Below are 22,164 nucleotides of genomic sequence, written 5' to 3'. Positions count from 1 at the left end.
CCTGTTCCTAATGGGGAATGATCCTAAGAACAGTCATACTTTTGGGTCCCTAGGTGACTCAGTTGGTTAAGCGACTGCCTTCAGCTCAGGTCATGATCCCAGAGTCCTGGGATTGAGTCCCACATCAGGCTCTCAGCACCATGGGAAGTCTGCTTCTCCCTCTGACCTCCCTGCTCATGTGCTCTCACTCTGTCACTCTCTCTGTCCAATAAATAAATAAAATCTTAAAAAAAAAGAAAAAGAATAGTCATACTTTCGAGTTTCATAGCATCTTACTTTCCATGATTTAAAAGCTCTTCCTATAAGAAGACTTTCAGCATCTTCCAAAATGCCTTTAGCTTCTACTTGGTGCATGGTAGATTTAAAATTCAAGATTTAAAATTCTTTCAGTTTAGGCACTATTTTATTTTTTAAAAGATTTTTATGATTTCTTTGAGAGAGAAAGAGTGTACAAGAAGGGGGAGGACTGGAGGGAGAGGGAGAAATAGACTTTGCTGAGCAGGGAGCTGGACGACAACATAGGGCTAGATCCCAGGACCCTGAGATCATGACCTGAGCAAAGGCAGATGCTTAACCCACTGAGCCACCCCGGCACCCCAGTTAGGTACTATTTTAAAATCTCATAATAGATTCATGAAATCTATGAATTCTCCCTCAAGAAAAAAATAGATGCATATGAAAATTTCTGCACAAAACTGCAAAGGATATTCAGCCTTTCCCGGGACCCAGCCACAGTTCTCTGGGGACCCATTGAGCCCCTGCTGAAAAATGTGGGTATGTAGGGGGGTTATTTTGACTTTAGTATTTTAGTTACATTACTATACTCTTTTTCCTAGAACAGCTCATGTAAATCCTTTTCTGCTGCTTTTCCCTGGTTGTGCCTTGTTTTGCTTACATTCTTGGTTATTTATTTATTTATTTATTTTACTGTAACCTGCTCGTTTTCCTTGGGAAATTTTTTATGAGACTGTTTTGCGGCCTAGGTTGGGGATGCATTTTTTCCAAAGAGGACTTGTGTTTATTTCTGCCAGGTACTTAAAAACTCTACCAGTTCAGAATCTCTTGAAATTGTATGAATAGCTTGTGATTTTTTTGACCATTCAGGTGACATGAATCTGGGCTCATGTGGGGGTGCTGAATGCTGGCCCCCTAAAAGACATGCCTACTTCTTAATGTGCAGAACCTCTGAGTGTTACCTTATTTGGAAAAACATGTATTTGCTGATGTAAGTAATCCAAGGATCCTGAGATGAGATCCTCCTGGATTATCTAGGTGGGTTCTAAATCCAAAGACAAGTGTCCTTAGGAAAGATACACAGAGGAAAGATAAACGGAGGAGAGGAGTCCGAACCAAAGAACAGCAACAGCCACTGGAAGGTAGAAGAGGAAAAGAACGGCGTCTCCCCTAGAACCCTTGGTAGGAACGCAGCCTTGCTGACACCGTGCTTTCAGACTGTTGGCGTCCAGAACCGACAGATGTCTGTTATTTTAAGCCCCTGGTTGGTGGTATTTGTTACAGCAGCTACAGGAAACCAATATGGGCTCCAAACAGGACTGGCCTATTAACTCCTCCAGGACCCTTTCTCTGGCCGGCTCTGCTTTGCACCAAGATGGCGTCCCTTATAGGAACAGAGCTGTCGAAATCGAAGCAGGCTATTTTACCTCCATACCAGCCCGCCCTCATTGCAGGAACGTTGGCTGAAAGTGTAAGATTGCCAGGTCAGGGACAAAGGCCATTTTATTTCCCTCAACAGCAGCAGAGCCTTGATGTGGGTTCAGTGCACCCCAGTATCCACAGAGTGATGTGAAGAGGACCAGACAATGCCGGCACATACTGTCGGAAAGCAGTCTTGAGCTCCGTGAGCTGAATCGTTTATACTGGGCAGGAACCATGCTTGCCTCTGGTGTGACAAGGAGATACTCCCTTTTTTATGCCAGGTCATAAATCTGCATGTTTTTGTTCCGGTGGGAGAGACACTCTACTCATGAGATGTGCAAGAAGATAAGAGAGCCACATTGAATTGTCCCCCCACAGAGAGTTGGGGGGCAAGGAGAGGGCTGCATCTGCTCTGAAGGTGTGTTGGTTGTCAATGGCCGCCACGTAACACCATCTGTCCAATTACCAGAAGGAGCTAGACTTTGGAAAAACCCACCCCCACCCTGTCCTCTGTTTTCTTTTGTGGTTTCCATATTTGAGGTGCTCTCCGAGCCAGGCAGCTCTTCCACTTCTGCTGAGAATTTTATCACCTGCCAACCTACACGGCCACTTTGGGAATGGGAGTGCTCAAGCCAAGATAGACGTATACCTTAGGTCCCCGTAACCACCTGCGTTCTACCATTTGCATCGATCCCATCGGAGGCAGAAAGCCACTGAGGCGGAAGGAGATAAAATGCGGGTGTGGCTGATGGATGGTAGTAGGGGGAGGCGAGGCAGATGCCGGGTGGTAAAGAAAGTCCAAATTGTCTTTCTTAATTGAAGTTAAATGTTTCTGAATTCAGTACTTAATCCAGAACAAAACCCAATCCCTGAGATGTGGACTTTCTTTTTCTTCTTCTTTTTTTCTTTTTTATTTTTGAGAGCAAAGCACATGTTTCCCCCTGCGTCAGCAATGGGGGAAACACCGAGTTAAAGGCAACCAAAGGACACGAACTTGAACTGAAGCTTGAAAATATAGGCTGTCCCAGATCGGATCTCAAGATTAGGAGACATTTTGATATAGAGCTGAACGTAAGTCTTTCTTCCTCCAAAGACCAGTTACCCTTTGCTCTGGAAGCAGAAAGGGTAAGCTTACATTTCCCAGGGTGGGCAAAAAAAAATTAAGGCTTCAGTTGAGCAAAAACCACAGTTTTCCCAAGACTTATTTTGATTCTTTATCTTGGGGACCAGGAGGACATAAGACCTGGAGTTGGAATGTGCGTCTGTAAAGGTGAAGGTGTCTCCAGGGCTGGCGCCTGTAGGCTTTACTTAGAGCTGTGTTGAAGTGCACCGTGACCCATGATGGTTGTGGGCTCACTTGTGGTCTAGCAGCATCGTGAGTGCTTGCGTGCAAAAGACCGAAGCAGGTAGTGTAGGAAGGAGCCTGGCTGCTGTCTCTGCAGGGATCCCGTAACAAGACGAGAGGGTCTTACTCTGCTCTAGATAGGGGTCTGGAATCTTCAGAATGAGGCTTGGGAGCATTGACTCACCCCAAGGACAGTGCCCAGCCCCAGCTGTAATGTCAGTCTGGGCCAGCCTTTGGACCAGCTAAACGAGGGGTAAAATGGAACTATAGAGGGCACCCTTATTTCACAGTAGGGGACAGGGAGACCTGGAGGTGAGAAGGGCTTTACCTAAGGCTTTGTGGTCACTGTGTTGGTCTGGTCCTCTAAGAAGTTGGCTCCAACGCAGGACTCGGTAGGCAAGGATTTTATCAGATTTTATCAGAGCGAACACCCATGTGGGGGAGAGCTGGACAATACCACAGGGCAGGTCTGATCCAAGCGGAAGTATTCTAGACTGCTGTGTGGGCCAAAGCAAATTCACAAGGCTGTTGGGGTTGGGGCTGCTGAAATCGGCTGAGAGAGGAGCATCATGTCTCCCAGAAAGGGGGCCAACTTAGAATCCTTGCCATGTCATTCACTGGGCTCTGTGAAAGGCTGGCAGTGGATTTCAGGGGTGACAGTTGGGTCCTTTAGGTTGATTTCGCTCCCAGCAGTTGGAGGTCTACTGACACATTCTCACGGCGGCCTCAGTGCACTTGATCTTGGACTCACAACTGGTGCCCATCCTTTCCCTTCTCCTCTCTCCATTCTGTTTGACTCTCATTTTCCGCTGTCACCTTGGCAGGTCTTGGTGGCTTACTTAGTGTTATGACCAAAAGTATCATTCCTGGGACTCTCTGAACCCTTGATCACAAACACTTCTCCGGCTTGGGTTGGTGCCCATGTCTCCTTACATGGAGAAGCAAGGGAGAACCAGGTGGTGCCCAGCTGTACTGCTTGGATTCATACATATTCCTCTTTTCCCCCATTACATAAAAGCATCTCTCTTCTCTGGATTATCAAGGTCAGTACCTCTGCCAGTATAATGATTTCTCTCTTCTCCTGCTGATCCTTGGGCACGAATTCAAAGCACACTGATGGCAGCCACAAATTGTAGTTCAGAGGAATGCTTGATGTGTCCCCTACCAAGAATGGGTCCCCTTGGGGGATCAGGACCTTCAAGAAGGCAGAATCCAGAGTCATGGGATAGGAAGCTCAAGATTCTCAGTGGGTCATTGGGAGGGATGGCAAGAGGAGCCCCTCACTGCAGCTTCTACCCCTTGGTTTCTAAACTCATGTATCTGTCCTACTGGAGACGCAGGACTCTGACCTAATAAACATACCGTGTCCTAAAGGATGCACCACATTTTTTCTGAGGGTTTCCTCTGAGTTGACATTTCTAACTGCATCCTTCCAAGGTGTTCTAGGATTCTGTTAGAGGATTCTGGGAGGTAGGCTGTTCCAGGGCAGCTGCCTGAGCAGATATCTGATTAGAGAATGACATGCCAGTGTCTGCACTTTGCAGGTACCCCCAGTTTTCAAAAGTGACTTGGCTAACTTCAGGGAAGGTGTTCTATTATCTGTAACTTACTTTCAAACACTTTACCATATGTGGTATGATACCTGCATGGGTGCTGGGGTTAAACTCTGGGAAGCTAACTAGTCCACAATTGAAGTACACTAACCAGGAAGCCACATTCTCACCATGGTGAGTTTGCATTTGAGAAATCTACAGCCTTCAACCGTTGCACTAGATGACCTCCAAATACATTCTCCGTCCTCCACGCTGCCCAGTGGGGGCCCTAAGAGCTGGCCTTGGTAAAAGGCACTAACCCAGCCTCCCTGCCTCCGACTCCCTGCAAGATTCAGCTGGTGGAAGGCAGAGCAGGACACTGCAGGCTGGAAGGATGGTGAGGCTGGGGGTTATCCGCCTTCCCCACCCACAGCCCAAGCAAGCCCTTCAGGGCTACGAGTCAGCAGCAGCCCCTTTTGTCCACCTAAGCCTCTAGCTGCTGCCGATCAGCGACAGATCCCTCTGGGTTCTGAGAAACTCTTCTTCTGTCCCTTCAAGCTTTGGATAAGGATGGCAAAGCCTCTCACCATTGCTTACCCTGGGGAGCTTCTGCTTCCGTTTGTTGTTTCTTTTTACCCTGACCCCACCTTTGTGACAGTGCCTTCTTAAGCGTTCTTCCGTCACCTCATCTGAGTGTGCTCTCTGTCTTCTGCCAGGACTTGGACAGATAGAAACACTTTTATCTCAAATCAACATTCAAAGGTTTATTAATTAGTATAGGGATTTTCAGAAACTATTCTTATATTGGTGAAATGCGTGACATTCAAGATATGAGCATCAGTTGGCTAGAAATGGCAGATAGGTACCTTTGCCCTTGCACAAATAGGTCGAGAAAGTCCGACAGCCTATGCCTTCTGGATTGCCGTTTTGAGCCTAAGCCCCTTCACACGGGAATCTTGATGATAACTAGACCCTCCATTGAAACTTGCCAGCCTGTAGAATACTCTCTCGTTTGCCTCAAGGGAATCCAAGGATAGAAGGCAGGGATGGTATCAAGCTTAGAGGCAGCTTGGATGAATGTTGTATTTTGCTTTGTTGTGCCTGCCTGCTTATTAAAGTTAGTATGTGTGTCAGAATTTGATTAGGACTTCTAGATTGTGGAGCGAGAGACCGTTCACCCTCTCCTCTCTCAAACCACTAGAAGCTACCAACACTATCTGAAAAACCAACTCAGTAATTGTGAACCATCAAGCTGGCTTAGGTCGGGGACCTCTGCAGAGAGAAGCACCCTTCTCTCCTCCCTGATGAGGACAGAAGGGTATCGCTGTTCCCAGACACTGGGCCTTCCCAGAGACCAAAGACCAAAGACCACGTGGTACTGTGCTTCCCCTGCCCTTTGTGGCCTGCATGTAGGAGGAGGGAGGAAGGGTTTGCCATTTCTTAGTAAGTGCTGCATGGGTTCCCTGGTCTCTTACCCGATGGCTCTTTTCAGAGGCTGGGGTGCATAAGGACTCTGTTTTCATCTCTGGGCCCTCATTACAGGTTTGGGGCCCCAAGTCACATCACTGCCTTGTTACAAGCTCTATTTACAAAAGTAGTATTTCATTGCAGGAAATCTCCCGAGAGATCGTATGGCTAAGAAATCCTCAAATTGTGGAAGAGGAAAAGAGGCCCAGGGAGGCTAAGCGACTCATCCGAGGCCACTCTTATTTGTTGGACAGAGACGTCATTGGACCCAAATTGCCCACCATATGCAGGGTCCTATGTACAGCTGAGCTGACTGTGCAGGAAAGCTCATATAGTAGGGTTAAGTGCAGGAATTATATGGAGACACACCGATCCATCACCAAACATTCATCCAGTAGTTACTACGTGCCCAGAACTAGGCTGTAGGGGTCGGGAAGAAGAGGGGACACGTTCCCTCCTTGAAGAAGTCCCTGTCCGGTTGGGGACTCTTGCTACCCTGGGAAAAGCAAATGAACTAGCTCACTGGGGTGGGATAGCTCTAAGAACCCAGGAGCGCAAAGAATGGTAATCCAGGAGGCAGGTGGAAGGTGTGCTCCAGGCCTGGACAGACCCAATTCAAATCCTAGCTCTTTTCAGTTCCAGCCACTTAGCCTTTCTAAGCTCCCTTTGCTTGTGTATGTGGGAATAAGTGCCTGCGTCAGAGAACAGTGAAAATGCAGTAAGACCTTGCTGCTAACACGCTTTACGTGGACTTGGACTACACAGTAAATGCTCTATTGGCTGGCTCTAATGCTCTATTGGCTGGCCACTTAATTAGTTTATTTAGTAACCAAAGAGGAGAGGGAATACCTTGCTTCTTGAACAAGCCTCACAGTGCAGCTGGTATTCCAAAAGGTCCATTTAGTGGGGGAGCAAAATCTTGAAGATGCTAATTTAATGACTGAAATGACCTGCCAAGTAAACATGATCCAGAGGCAGGATTAGTCAAGATCAACCAATTATGGTGGGATTACCCGGCTGCTGCCATGCCGGGGATGACTAAAGTGTCACACAGTATTTGAGGGGTGGTAATCACCTGCTTTCCCACGTACTTCTTCATCTTCAGCCTTTCGATTGGCCACACATGTCAGCGCGGGGCTAAAATGACCAAGAAATCCAGTTTTAGACTTGTCTTTGTAGAGCAACAGCCAGGCAACTGTGTAGAAATGGATTAATTGTTCTTAAGGGTTCTGTTTGCTAATCTCCTTACCAGCTTCACAAATACCCCAACGTCAGGTTCAGTCCTGGATCAGTCTACCGTAATGCAACTCCAGGGTGAGAACAGGATGAGTGAGGCCAGGGTGCCCTCCTCTCCCTGAGTTGTCATGAGTGAGTTAAAAAGGTGATCTTCAGGCTACCTGCATGAATGGAATCAGAAGGAGAACACTGGTCCATCCATCCAAACATTCCAATTTCAGGAAAATTAAATCAAATGTTCCAGAAGCCCAAAAAAGTACCTTTGGTTCAAAAACCAGTATCTTAATCTGAAAGATGTTTTCACCAGAGAATGAAGCCTTAATCCAGTATGAACACTGCCAGGACCCCTGTGGTTCAGAATCAGTTGGAAAATTCAGGATATGAGACTGAGCGCTACCTACTGCGCTAACGAGGCACCTGAAAATTCAGGATATGAAACAAGTGAGGTTTGGTTTACTTAGGGCCATAATCTGATTATCAATACATAGGAAGAATTTACTGTTCTCTTAGCCAGGGCAATGGTGACAAGCCTGCAGCCTTTTAGACTGACTTGTGCACGGACACTGGCTTCACACAAGGAAACAAGAATGAAATCTACCACAGAGAGAATATTCCATCCCTGGATCGGCCCTAAGAGCTTCCTGACTTACCATCTACTGCTGAGGAAAAATTTTTTCTTTAGAATAGTGCAGCTTTGTCTAGTCATTAGCTTTGCAGTTTTTCCTGGGAATCCTGTTTTCTCATTTAATATAGGTCATGGTGAACTTAAAACCAATCAACGTAATAACCACTTCACCTCCATTAGGAGGCCTCCTATCAAATACCCAGCAGTTAACAAGGGTCTGAGAGGATGTAGCTTATCGCGACCCCTGGAAGGATTGTAACATGGCGTGTTTTCTGTGGGAAATAGCATGGAGGTTCCTCAAAAACTTAAAACCAGAACCACCATATGACCCAGCGATTCTGTTTCTGGGAAGAGATACAAAAGAATTGAAACCAGGGTCTCCCATTGATCTTTGCACACCCATGTTCATCGCAGCCCTATTCCCAATAGCCACGAGGCGGAAGGAACCCATTCCTCAATGGATGAGGGGAGAAACAAAATATGGAGTATACATAGGCTAGAATCTTACTGAGCCTTAAAAGGGAAAGAAATCCTGTCACGTGCTCCAACAGGGATGAACCTGGAGGACATTACGGTAACGGTGTAGAAATAAGCCAGTCACACAGAGATGAATACTGGATGATTTACTTATGTGATGCATCTAGAGTAGTCAAGATCCCAGAGACAGAAAGCAGAGGGGCGGTGACCGGTGTGCGGGGAGAGGGGTGAGGGAGCTCGTTGAATAGGTTTAGTTTCAGTTTTGAAATGGGAAAAAGTTCTGGAGATCTAGTTCGTGTAACAGTGGGAATAGACTTAACGCTACTGAACTGTCCACTTAAAAATTAAGACAAAAAATTTTGTGCTTTGTGTTTTTTACCAATTAAAAAAAAAATCAATGTCATACATGCCTCCAAGAGCTACGGTGAACTGATAGATGGACGAACGGCTAAACGGACAGGTAGTTAATAAAAAGAGCCTAATGGGATGTTAACTGTACAATCTAGGTCATGGGTATATGGGGGGTGACTATAACATTTCTTCTACTTCTTTGCATATTAAAAAATTTTCATAATGAAATGTTGGCCAATACATGAAAGAGATCAGTGTCGTCATTAAGATCTGTATATGTGCACCCTATCGGTCAGACCTATACCCGACCATGCCAGCTAATATTTAAAATTGTGGCACATTTTTCTTAAAAAGAATTAAATCCCTCTGAAAGAGTAGATTATTGTAAAAATAACAGGGAGACTCTTCAGTATTTGCATTTGCTTAACATCCGTTCCCTGCAGGTAACACATGCACATTGGCTTTTAGCAAACTGCTCTTGGTGGAAGGGCTTTTAGGCTGAAGAACAAGTGGCCTCCGTTCAACCTCTTGCAACCACCCCCCCCCCGCAGCTAATTGCATTTGCTCACTTCTGTTTGTTTGTGGTGGTTATTTCCCTGTCTTTAGCGAACACGCTGACACTGCTGTTTCTCATTTTATCAACTTCAGACATTGCCTGTTGCCTTCCTGCCTTGAGAGACGTGGATTCGCTCCAGTACCCTAGCCCCACCCACTACCCACACCATCCCTGCCTCCACTGCCGTCCCCCTCCCCCTTCCTCCCAGCCAAATACATCCCCTCGGGTCCCCCACCTGTTACCTCTGCAATCGCGAATGTATCCCCAGACCGCTATTTCTCCTACTGTCAACCATCCCTATCATCTCTTGGTTCTCTGTAAGGTATTTCCTATTCCCATCGTCCCTCACACTTCTGCTCCCACTAACCTTCCCCCCGCAAGCTCTCCGCCAGTGTCTTTACTTTTATATCATTATATCAGTTTGAATGTGCCCAAAACAAAAAACCCGAACCCGACAACATCTCCATGTTGAAAATCCCATTCCAACATGGAGAACAAGCACATTGCTAAGACTAATGTAGGCACTGTAGAGACAGCTGAAAGACTGATATCCTCACGTTTGCCAACACTGAGTTCAGACAACAGGGGTCTGACCATAGCCTTGTCGTCCCTGCAAGGCAGACGGCAAGTTCATCATGATCCCAAGTGGGAACAAAGACAAAAGGCATTTCACAAACTTCTATTTTTTTTTTTTTTAAAGATTTTATTTGACAGAGCGAGCGAGCACAAGTAGGCAGAGCTGGAGGGAAAGGAAGAAGCAGGCTTCCCATTGAGCAGGGAGCCCAATGCAGGGCTCCATCCTTTATTCTGAAAGTTCTCTACATCTGCATTAGATTTTTAAAAATGAGAGTCAAGAAAGTAAGACAGAACCATCACAGACTATCAGGAAAATGAGGCCAATTTAGGGGATATCCTTGGCCTTCTTTGTTTATCTGAGCTGTCCCTGGAACTGTCTCAGCCTGGAAGGACCGTGGCGTGAGCCTTTTAGCATGTCCTCCCGGAGTTGCAGGCTTTATTTCGTCCTGCCATGAGTCCGTGTCGTGCACGTATGGGATACTTTAACGAAGCAGCATAGAGCATCTCTCCAGGGATTCAAGGGTTCCCATCATCTTGGTTTTTACTGCACTAAAGCCTGAGTCTCCTGAAATGCAGACCAATTCACACTACAACTTTGCTGGAAGATGTCCAACCCAGCGTATTGATCTGGTGGCTGTGTTATCAGAAGCCGATTGTTTATAGCGTGCTCTGACACTCACGGAGCTCTCTCTGTGCCCTGTTTCCTGCCAGACACTGTAAACAGCCTCATTCCAGGATTTCATATAATGCTTTAGGAGTGTGACGGTCGCAGATTGCCCTCTGATACGATCAATCAAGTAGAGAATCCCTCCCATTTTTCTTATTTGACCAGAAGAGAGAGCAAAAGTTCAGAGCAATTCTGTGCCTTACTCTAGTATGCACCAGTTTGGGGACTTTCCTTATACTTGAACAGACCTCTGTTAATTCCAAGTCTAGAATGCTGGCCTCCACCTGCCCCCCCCAATATCCGCCTCCAAACCCCGGGAATCTGTGAATGTGTCACCTTACTAGGCAAAAGGGACTTTCAAAATGTGATTAAGGACTGGGGAGACAGGTAGATTTTTCGAAATAATCCAGGTGAGTCCAACCTGATCACATGACTCCTTACAAAGAGATTTCCTGGTTGCGAGGAGGAGATGTGACTGTGGAAGGAAGGGGTCAGATGGTTGCCATGTGAGAAGGACTCAGGCTGCCATTACTGGTTTAGAAGATGGAGGGAGGGGGCCATGAGCCACGGAATGTGGGCGGCTTCTAGAAGCTAAAAAAAGGCAAGGGATTAGTTTCTCTCTTAGTGTCTACAGAAAGAAACACAGTCTTGCCAACACCTTGAATTTAGCTCTGCATGACCTGTTTTAGGCTTCTGACCTATAAGATCATGTATGTGTTGTTTTCAGTGACTAAGTTCATTGTAATTTGTTATAGTGACATTTGATAACCAATACACTGCCCCAGTCCACACCGGCACACCCTCAAAAGATACAAAGACAATCAATTCTTTTTTTTTTTTTTTTAAATCCTCATAGTATCCCTATGAGATAGGGTCTCATTATCTCTGTTTTTCTTTCTTTCTTTTTTTTTTTTAAGATTTTACTTATTTATTTGACAGAGATCACAAGTAGGCAGAGAGGCAGGCAGAGAGAGGAGGAAGCAGGCTCTCTGGTGAGCAGAGACCCGATGCGGAGCTTGATCCCAGGACTCTGGGATCATGACCTGAGCTGAAGGCAGAGACTTTAACCCACTGAGCCACCCAGGCGCCCCAGACAATCAATTCTTTATAACAACTAGGCACTTGAGAATTGCTTATAAATCACATATGGAGAAATGTCAGCTACCTGGGACTCCTGCAAAATATGTCAAGTTGCACCTTAGTTTCTCCAAATAGCTCAGGATTTATTCATGTAAGACCTAGACATTTTTTAATTCATTTTTTAAAAAGATTTTATTTGTTTATTTGAGAGAGAGCTTAAGTGGGGGTGAGAAGGAGGGGAAGAGGGAGAAGTAGACTCCCTGCTGAGCAGGGAGCCAGACATGGGGCTCCATTCCAGGACCCTGGGACCATGACCTGAGCTGAAGGCAGTTGCTTAACTAACGGAGCCACCCAGGCACCCCAATATTTTTTATTTTTAACATTTTATGAGATGAACATTTGCAACTTTTAGGAAGTATAAAATTTAACATTTTAAGTTAAACATTCAAGTTTAATATTTTAACCTTTAGGAAGATTAAATCCTTTATAAATTATACAAATATATATATACAGACACATACATACTTATTCATATACACGGATATATATATAATATATATATATATATATATATATATTCCTTTCTATTTAAGCAGAATACATTGAACTTTATTTCACATTTTTGTGATGCGTGGGGGGATTTCCTATTTTGAACATTAGTTATTACCCAATATTATAGCATCACCGTTGTGGCTGACTAAGTACTGGAGAACTACCATATGTGGCAGATTTTCTGGATTGATCCCAATTTTAAATATTCTCTCCTGCTTTCCTTATTTTGGTCAAATCACCTTTCCTGATTTTCTGCTCAGGTACCTGGCACCTATAGCTGTACGGCTACTTGCCTTCAAAACAATTAGCCCAAAACTACTGTGCAAAAGGGAATTCTAAATCGTGTGTTCGCCTTGAATACATTAAAAAGAAATAAAAATATTTTGCAGTTCCCTGTTCATTGCCTTTCAGCCCTGATAAAGAATTTTCTGCACCAGCTTCTTAGCTAGTCATGTCACTGTGTCTGGGCTGCTGGCCTGGGAGACCATGGGATGCGGGCCACGGGGAGTTACCTGGCTGTCACATCCCACAGCTCATCTGTAGCCAAGCCACAAGGGAAACTCCAACGCCTTTGTCTCTCTCTGTTCCTTGACCTGATACGTCTACCATCTTGCTTTTGACTTTGACGGCAGCCCTGGCGGCTCTCTGGTGGGTCCTTTAAACAAGACTAGAGCCACCAACGAAACCAACCAGCGTGACTATGGTCTCCCTTCCCAAAACAAAACTTCCTTCCCAAACCCAGTCCCAGAAAACCTAAACCAACTCAGGCCTCCAGACTCCAAACACAAGCGTCTTCGGAAGGCACAAGAGATGTTCCGTTTCTTAGCAGTCTGACGGGGGGGGGGGGGGGGGGCACCAAGGTCACCACCTGCTGAGATGACTGAGACAGGAAGCTCCTTTCCAGGGGGCCATGTGGCTGGGACCAGCTCTGTAGACAAGGCCTCCCAGCTTATTGGTCCTCACCTGCTGCGAAACTTTGTGATGAACCGAGTCACCCCTGTGGTTACTAATGGTTACTAATTGTTCTTTGAGTACAAAGAGGTGTCAACAAGCCTGTTGAGATGGAGGTGGTCTTCCTCAGAGTTTACTTGGCTCAGTGGGGGAGGGAGGGGGGTAGGGGGAGAGAGAGAGAGAGAGTGTGTGTGTGTGTGTGTGTGAACTCTGTGGGATTCTGCATCTGTGTGTATGTGTTTACTGTATGGGCACTTGTGTGTGTGTGTGTGTCTGGGAGTATGAATTGTGTGCATGCCTCTGTGTGTCCATGCGCACGTGTGTACATGTGCGTGTGTTCACACATGCAACCAAAGGAAAAGCAGAAACAGAGAGCCGGGAGCCTAGCAGGAAAAGAGAACCAACAGAGAAAGACAGAGGAAGAGCCACATGTGGGGACAGACACACAGAACAAGGGAGTGAAAGAATCGAAAAGGGGGAAACAAGGGACAGAGGACAGAGGCAGAAAGTAAAAGCACAGAAAGAAGATGATGCACGAGGCAGAGAAAAGGAGAAGCCCGAGGTGTGAGGCCTGTGTCATTTCCAGACATAAGACATGCCCTTTAGGGGAGGCGGTGGAGTTGGAAGCTCCTGGAAAGTTAATGTCATTTCCTTGCCATTTTGCTGTCTTCTGGTCACACGGCGGCTGTCTTCTGCTCACCGTCCTGTCACCCAGCCTCAGCCTCAGCTCCAGCCCCCATGGCCCCGGGAGACGGAAAACCTCATTGTGGAGCTGTGGGTTTATTTTTTTCTGTTAACTTAGCAACATCAAACAAAAGAAGCCATGCTAGTCCTCTGCCTCAGCAAGGCAAACAGTCGCTGCCCCAGCCTGGGTGCCTCCCTCCCAGGACACACACAGCCGAGGCTGGGGCCCGAGGGGCTCACGGGGTTCGTGGGTTTGTGGGGATGAAGGGGCAGGGACCTGAGTCTGGGAACAATAAAAACCCTGTCTGGCATTTAGTGTGGAGCAGAGACCAGGGAGAGGGGTTGACCTAGGAAGGGATGTGTCCCAGCGGGACAGGCCATCTGCCTGCGGACTGGGGAGGGTCTCACGCCCAGCTTCCCCACGGATTTGCTCCCTGACATGTTTTCCTGTTTACACTTGGGTTTGTTTGTTTATTTATTTATGTTCATGTGCAGAAGATGGAGTCACACTGGATCAGTGGTTTCCAAAAGTTTCTGGGGATTCCAGCAGGTTCCGTGGGGCTCCTTCAGGACCCGTGGGTGGAAGGGAGGTAGTGGAAGGAGCTGGGAGTCAGGTCTCCCGTCTGCACTAACCTGAGCTGCCCCGTGTCGAGGTTCTGCTTCTGTTCGAAGACAGCTAAGCCAAAGCAAGCGCGGAACCCCTTGCGTGGGACGCCGTCCATATCCCTGCCCGTCCCTATACTTGATGGCTTACTTTCTACTCCAGAGGGTAGAGCTGCGCTCCTGGGACCCTAGGACGGAGTGGACAACGTACTTCAGCAGAAGAGAAGGCTCATTTCTTCCATGTGATTAGGGGATCTCGACTCTTCTTGACTGAACCCCAGCGCTAGAAACTCACCCAGAAAGGCTGACTCAGTGGGACGAAGGCCCATCCGTCCGGGGCTGAAGGAGGGCACACCCCACCCTGAAGGGCATAGTCTGGGCACTCTGGAACTGCTGGGTGGGGCAAACCATCATTTGACATGGTATTCAGCCATAAGGAAACAAAGAAGGTACTTCCTTGAAATCAGTGTTACCTTGATGATAACAAATCCTGCCAGAAACCGAGGGGAAGTCCAGATGAGATGATTCTTTGGGTTAGAAGGTCAGAGTCAAGCTCTGTGGGATGGCAGTGCCTTCCTGCCAGCCAGCTGCATCCCCTGCACCAAGGCCTCCGCGCCCCGCCCAGCCTGTCCACACCTCCCCGGGGCCCACCCACTTGGTCAACAAGCAGATGTTATCCCTCAGGATATGCCATTGAGGCATGTGCCATTTCTGGGCTTCCGAGCTGCTCCCACTCACGTCACAGTGGATTGCCCATTGCATGTTCCAGAAGGATCGGAGGGCAGGCAAGTGACGGGAAAACCAATGCTCCTCTCTTGAGTTCTCTTTGAGCTTTTCTCTTGGATTTGGGAGCACTGAGGTGGGGGGACCCGCCTGTAGGCTGAGCGTGGGGCAGAGAGGGGAGGCATTCGCCATCAGATGGAAAAACGACCAATTGCTCAAAAGCCAGGTGGATAAATCCGCCAAATCAGTGAAATGGCATCCTGTTCCCTCCGGAGGGGACGGCAAACACAGATGGGCAGAGCAGAGTGCTAATTACATCTCAGAAGAAGATGCTAAATATTTAAATGCCTGCCTGGTGCCGATTCGTATCAGAGGGAATTTTATGAGATTGGGTTTCATGGGCAGTAAAACTTGTGTACCGAGCTCTTTTCTCCTCTCTCTCCGAGAAGGTGCTGTGTCCGTGTTTTACCTCGTAGCAGGTAATGGCTAGTTCCCTTTATGGAAACCATCAGCACCTTCAGCTTCGGCCCGAGTTCCCCCACCAGGAAGTTCTCCTGCACGGCTCTGCCGTAGCCAGGGAAATCGCTCCATAATTGGACCATGGTTTATTACTGTTTCTAGGGGCAACCACTTCAGACTTCTAGCGTGTGGGTGGTTTGCATACATGAGCCACGCAGCTGTTCCTGTTCCTCTGGAAGAACCAGCCGGATCCTTTCACCGGGCCAGGGTCCTCACTGCCAACCCGCCCTCTGCGGAGACCTGCGAAGGCCAGCCCCCTTGCTTCCAGGGATTGCATGGCTGCTGGGACCGCCATATGCAAATACTCCAGGGCCCTCGTGCCTCGGGTCACAGCTCTGAGACCCATTCTTGCTGTGTCCTCCCTCCATACGTCACGTGCCTCCCATTCCTGGCTCAGGCAAGACAGCGCGGCCTGTATTAGCGGCCCGCCCTGAAGAGCTGGCCTTCGGAAGTCTCTCCACTGGTGTCATCGATGGCTTCCCAACCCAGTCTGGTTTTCTGGTTCTTCTAGAAGCTTCACCTGGGCAGCGGAGGCTGAGAGTGGCAGCTCGGCTCTGGCACAGGGGGGTTCTGGAAAGTGCTCTGCTGATGGAGCTCAGCTTTAGTAGATGCATTCTTCCTAGGATGCATCCACAAGGCAAAGCGTTTGAGATCTGAGCGTCACAGAGTTCAGGTGACAGAGATGGACCCTGTCGCTTTGTGCAGACATCTAAAGGGCTGCTGGGGATAGGGTCTCCTCTACCAAACCACAGCTGGGTCTGAGTCAGTTCTGGCTGCTGTCACAGAACCCCATAGACTGGCTTCTGAGCAACATTTATCCCCACAGTCTGGAAACTGGACAGTCTGGATGTGTGATGACAGTCGCATCCCAACTCACAGACTCTCGGTGTGGGTGTGTCCTTACCTGGTGAGGGGCCAGGACGGCCCTACTGGCTCTTCTATAAGGGCACTAATCCCATTCCAGAGGGCTCCACCTCCCTAACCTAATTACCTCCCAGAGGCCCCACCTCCCAATACCATCACAGCAGGGAGTAGGTTTCAACAGATGAATGGGGGGAGGGCACGAACACTCTATAGCAGGCTGTGGTCCGAAATTCTACTTTTAGAGATTGAGTCCTTTATGTTGAGACACAATGTGACTTATTATACTGTCAGCTGTTAGCAGCTTGGTGTGAATTAGTTTGTTCCAGAGTCCAGTGTGATAGTTGGTCCAGGCAGCTTTGGATGGGCAGGAAGGGAGAGGGAGGAAAGTCAGGACAGAAATAAAAGCTGGGATGAGGGCATCTCTGCCATGGGACCAGGGGTACAAAAAGGCTGTGGCCAGGGCGGGCTTCTTGTTGGATTTGCTGACAATATTGGTGGTGGTGGCAACAACCCCCGTTTTAAATTTCCCTTCCTCCCGTAGTTCACAGTCACACACAGTCACAGACACATAGTAGGACTGAAAGATGCACGCTCCACAACAAGAAGACAGATACTGTGATGATGCCACTTCCGTGAGGTCAAACTCATAGAGACAGGAGGCAGAGTGCTGACTGCCAGCGGCCGGAGGGGGCGGGGGATGGGGAGCTGTTTAGGAGCATGGAAAGGTTCTGGAGATCAGTTGCGGAATGCTGTGACTATACTTAATACCACTGATGTGTACACAACCATAGTGAAGATGGTAAATTTTTATGGTATGTGTATTTTGCCACAATTAAAAATATTCTTCAGGGACGACTGGGTGGCTCAGTAGGTTAAGCCTCTGCCTTTGGCTCAGGTCATGATCTCAGGGTCCTGGGATTGAGCCCTGCCTCAGGGTCCCTGCTCACTGGGGAGCCTGCTTCTCCCTCTACTTCTGCTTCTGCCCCTCCCCCTGCTCACAGGCACACTCTCTCTCAAATAAATAAAATCTTTTAAAAAATAAATAAAAATAAAAAGGCTCTTCAAAGACGATTTGGGCTTTTCATATAGTAGATCCTCATGTAACAGTCAACTGTGCAGAGCCTATCCCTTTTGGGAGTTCCCAAACCTAGGAGAGAAGCTCAAAAATACAAACAAAAATGAGCATAAAGGGCCTGAAGACCCTCAGAAGCTGCTCCCCACTTTGCCATGCCGAGGCCATCCCCAGCCCCTCTGCTCCCCATCTCCATGCTCTTCCCCACCACGGCCCTGCCTGCGCTTTGTCTCTCCTGGCCCCCCCTTCCTCTCAGATTCCTCAAGACCCCTTTCCTTTCTGGGATATTGACTTGTGCCTTCCTGAAGTCCGTCTTTCTCATTTCCCTCGCTTGTCATGGCTCTCATCCATTGCTTGATCAACAGAAGGCCTAGACTTGATGTTTGGGTGTTTATGGAATTCTTGGCCAGGCTGTGGTGGGGGGATGGGTTGCTGGAAGGGTTGAGGCGGGGAGGGAGGAAAGGGGTGGTGAGTGGAGGGGATGGAGGGTTGGTGGGGAAGGTGGAAGGCTGGCGTTGGGTTGGAAATAGAAGCCGTCAGGGAGGGGATGGTGAACACAGTAAGGGGCAGCAAATACATTTCCTCAACGCTGTTGGCTTTTTCCTGTCGACTCGGGACTTTTCTCTCTTATTTCTCAGATTTTATGTGTTTGGGTCCTTGCTCATATTCTCATGAAGTTGTGGAATGCAATTCAGTTCATCACACTCAACAGACCTTATCGGAACCCACTGTACCCAGAGTGCCATTCAAAGGGTCAGAAATGGCATCCGCCCCCAAGCTGCTTATGACCTAGGTAGAAAGGAGGATTCTTTCCTGATCACACTTAGCTTGGTGACTCAATCTTAGGAGAAGGTCTCACTAAACATAAAGGGGTCTCCAGATTATATGAGTTTGTAAGAATTCGACTTTTTTGCCCTACTTTTGATGACTCGCATTTCTTTAGGGGGGTGGTCTCTCTGACATTTGGGTCAGTGTGTAGGGATGCCCCACATGTTCCAGAGCATTTAGCAACCCTCCTTCCAGGCACGAAATGCTAGGAGAATCTCGTACCCATTGTTTTAGCAACCCTCCAGAAGATTCTCATACATCTCCATGTGCTGGGACCAGGACACGGGGGCCATGTTGCTGGACTGAGAACCACTGAACTCTAGGGTAGATATGGATCCCTCCCCTTATGTAGCTTTCCAAAGGATGTGACCCCAGAAACTGCCCCACAATGCTTAGACCCCAAAGCCAGAATGACAATGACGAAGAAAGGATCAGATATGGTCAAACGAGTGCTGAGGAGCAGCAGGGGGTTGTGCTGTGAGCTCTCCCCACCACTTACCCAAACCTAAGCCAGCGGGATTTCCAGAGCAGCCCTTGAGAGTTTTGACAATGTGTTCATGTAGTTGGGAGATCCAGGGGGGCTGGCCTCTGACTCCAGGGGTCTAAGTGCTGCAGGAAATCAGAAGGACAGAAAGGACCGAGTGTATCAGAGGTGCTGGTGGGAGCCCCCTGCTCTTTTCCCACAGCTGTGGGAGCAGAACAGCCACGGGGCCATCTGGGGTCTTGTCCTAAAGGACCAGCCTGGAGGGGCCAGGAGACCTAGGCAAGGGAGACTGGAGGTGTAACTTAGAGGAAGTCAGGATGGCCCCCAAATAAGGATCTAACCATCCTGTTAGGGAGCTGCAGGAGAGAGGGCACGGCAGTTCTGTTTCTGAAAGGGCCCCACCTGAGCCTCAGCCTGGACTCTGCTGGGCGGAAAGAAACGGGGAGCTTAGGAGTTCCCGTTGGAACGGGAGCTGTCTGCAGCCGCTGCTTCTCTTCTCTCCTTCGCCTCCTACCACCCTCCCCCTCCCATCCTCCACCTGGCAGGTGAGTGAGAAGAGAGTCAAGAGTGAGAAGAGCATAAGGATTAGAAGAACTGCTTCCCCCTCCCCAGGGCGCCTGGGTGGCTCCATTGGTTAAGGGACCAGCTCTTGGTTTTGGCCCCGGGTCATGATCTCAGGGTCTTGGGCTGGAGCCCCACAGTGGACTCCTGGCTCAGTGGAGAGTCTGTGTTTCAGTATTCTCTCTCTCTCTCTCTCTCTCTGCCCCACCCCCTACCCTCTGCCCCCTTCCCCTGCTTGCTCACTCTCTCGCTCTAAAATAAATAAATAAATCTTAAAAAAAGCAGAAGGAGGGGGAGGAAGAGGAAGGAGAAGAAGAAGAACTGTGCCCCCTCCCCGTCAGGATTCCCACCCGAAATAATGCCATGTCGGGGAAGGAGGAAGGACATTCTGTTTCCAAACTGAGTCCGTCTGGGCCTTCAAGGGACTGTGGGCATGTGGAAAGCCCTGAGCAGCTGCTGGAGTTTCCACCTGGCTGCAGGTGGGAGAATGAAATTTTGAAAAGACATGAGAGAGCAAGAGTGAAAGTTGTGTTTGATCACGATCCAAGTGTCACGTGAGTTTATGTCGGGTTCAAATAGATGAATTTCAGAATAATCATCGTAACTCCGCTCCCCCGTGCTCTGTGTAAGCTGCTGCGGGGGGAATACGGTCAGCTTGCCTGGCGGGCAGCAAAGACCTTGGCGATGGCCCAGGTTTTAGAATGGCCCGTCCCCCCTTCAGACGATTGGACCTTACCAGTCTTCATTTAGATGAACAGTGCAAGCTTCTGTAATTAACGTATTGTCGTCAACTGGAATGTGCTGGGGCTGCGAATCGCAATGTGTAATTTATTGTGATTGGTCTTCACTGAATGGGATAGAAAAAAAGTAAATTAGCCATAAATTTAGAGAGTTGCCACATGGTAAAACTTGATGGAAACTGCAACACTAGCAGAGAAAAGGCCAGCTCCCAAGAACACACAAGAGGAAAATGGTATTTCCTGTGAAATGCCACCAGATCCTCGCAGTAGAGCAAAAACCGATGCTTCTGGTTTTTCTAAGAAATGACGTGGTGGAGGCTCGGGAACCCTCCGGGATGACGAGTGCACGACCCGTCACAGGCACTGGCGAGGAGCTCATGGAAAGCCCTCAGAGCTCTCTGTGGGGCGTGCACGTGACTTGCCAGGAGGCTTGGAGGCTAAAGGCAGTGGGAGGTTTGCTGCTTTGCCTTCAAGCCTTAGCCGGTGCAATTATGGTGTCTTCGTCAGCCGGGGCTGCTAGAACAAAATACCACAGACTGGGTGGCTTAAGCAACACACACTTCTTTCTCTCAGTTCTGGAGGCTGCAAAGTGCAAGATCAAGGTGCCAGCAGATTGCATTCTTGGCGTGGGCCTTCTTCCCAGCTTGCAGATGGCCACCTTCTCGCTGTGTCCTCACATGACAGAGAAAGGAAGCTCTGGAGCCTAGCCCTCTTCTTATAAGGACACTGATCCATCACGAGGACTCTATCCTCACAAACTCATCTAAACATGAATTTCCTTCGAGAACCCCACCTCCAAATACCATCGCGGTGGGGCTAGAGCTTCCGCATCGGAATCTGGGGTGGCGGGCGGACCACTGTTCAGTCCACAGCACGTGGTAACCGTCCCGGGACACAGATAATAGACCCTCTGTCAGATGTCCTTTCTCCTTCACCTTGGCCAACGCCCCGCTGAGAATGTAGATGGCAGACAGAGCTGTTTCCTTTCGCACTCCCCAGGCTTTCAGGAGCCAGAGTGGGGGGAAGGAAGGAGCCTGAGCAGCGGCGTGACCAGCGAGGACCTTCAAGTGTTATTTGTTGGGATGAGTGTGTCTGTATGGGGGTCTTGTTCCAAAAAAGATTTAAGGTGTTTGCAAAGATAAAAAGCACTGGAAGGCGGTAAGAGAGATGAGGTAAAAGGACAAGGATAGAGACAAAATAGAGGGCCGAGCCTTAAAATAGAAGGCAAATTAAATCTATTTTGCTTAACTAGGGAAAAGTGCCATGTTTTCTGGGAAGCCAGTGGCATTCTGTTCCATCTCTCTTTTAAATTAAGAGTGAAGCAGTGTTAGTCTCAATTTAGGGGCCTGCATTTTGATGAGTTTGCTGTGTTTTGGTTTTTGTTTGGTTCACTGACCTTAAATCTCCATTTCAATAAGAAAAGCAGGCCCCATCACAGCCAGTGAGTTTTCTTGTAGCCTCCTTCCTCTGGGGATCTTTTGGTGGGGAACTTGGCAACTCCTGAGGGTAGCAGAGGAAGTCAGAGGTTAAGAAAGAATCAGCCTGTACAATGCAGGAACTCCAAAAAAGAAAATTCTGGAAAGAATGTTCTTTTACCTCTTGCATTTAGATGGCTCGAGATTTAATGATTTTCTTCTAAAAGGGAGTAAGACTAGGTAGGCATCTTCCAGTAAAGCTAAAAGCTTCCTAAATAAAACAGGATTATCAGGATAATTGACTTAACTTTTTCCTTTGGCTGTGTAGGCACAGGGAAACAAAAAAGGGCTTATTCAATTCTGTGATATTTTTATTTGTTGGAACAAAGGCCGTCTTTTCTTTGAACCCCAAGCCTTGTTTGCCAAGGTTATCTTTATTCAAATGCTCTGTATTAATAAGCAACACCTCTGTAGGCTTACACAGAATAGACATTTTCAGCTGCTGGCATTAAAAAACAAAACAAATAAGAAACAGGGAAGTCACACGAGTATTATATTAATATTGTCTAATGGTTCCCCATTATCTACAGGATCCAGGCC

At 48.0% G+C, this 22,164-nt stretch overlaps 1 protein-coding gene across 7 annotated transcripts in view; it reads left to right on the top strand.

Moving 5' to 3' along the window:
- Nucleotides 1–22,164, top strand: part of LOC122901130 — a 134,319-nt gene that overhangs the window by 66,180 nt on the left and 45,975 nt on the right. The gene's annotated exons all lie outside the window — the stretch shown is intronic.

The sequence above is a fragment of the Neovison vison genome, chromosome 2 (genome assembly GCF_020171115.1).
Source record: "Neovison vison isolate M4711 chromosome 2, ASM_NN_V1, whole genome shotgun sequence".
Classification (NCBI taxonomy): domain Eukaryota; kingdom Metazoa; phylum Chordata; class Mammalia; order Carnivora; family Mustelidae; genus Neogale; species Neogale vison.
Note: the sequence above shows the minus strand (reverse complement) of the source record. Positions and strands in the feature narration are given on the sequence as shown.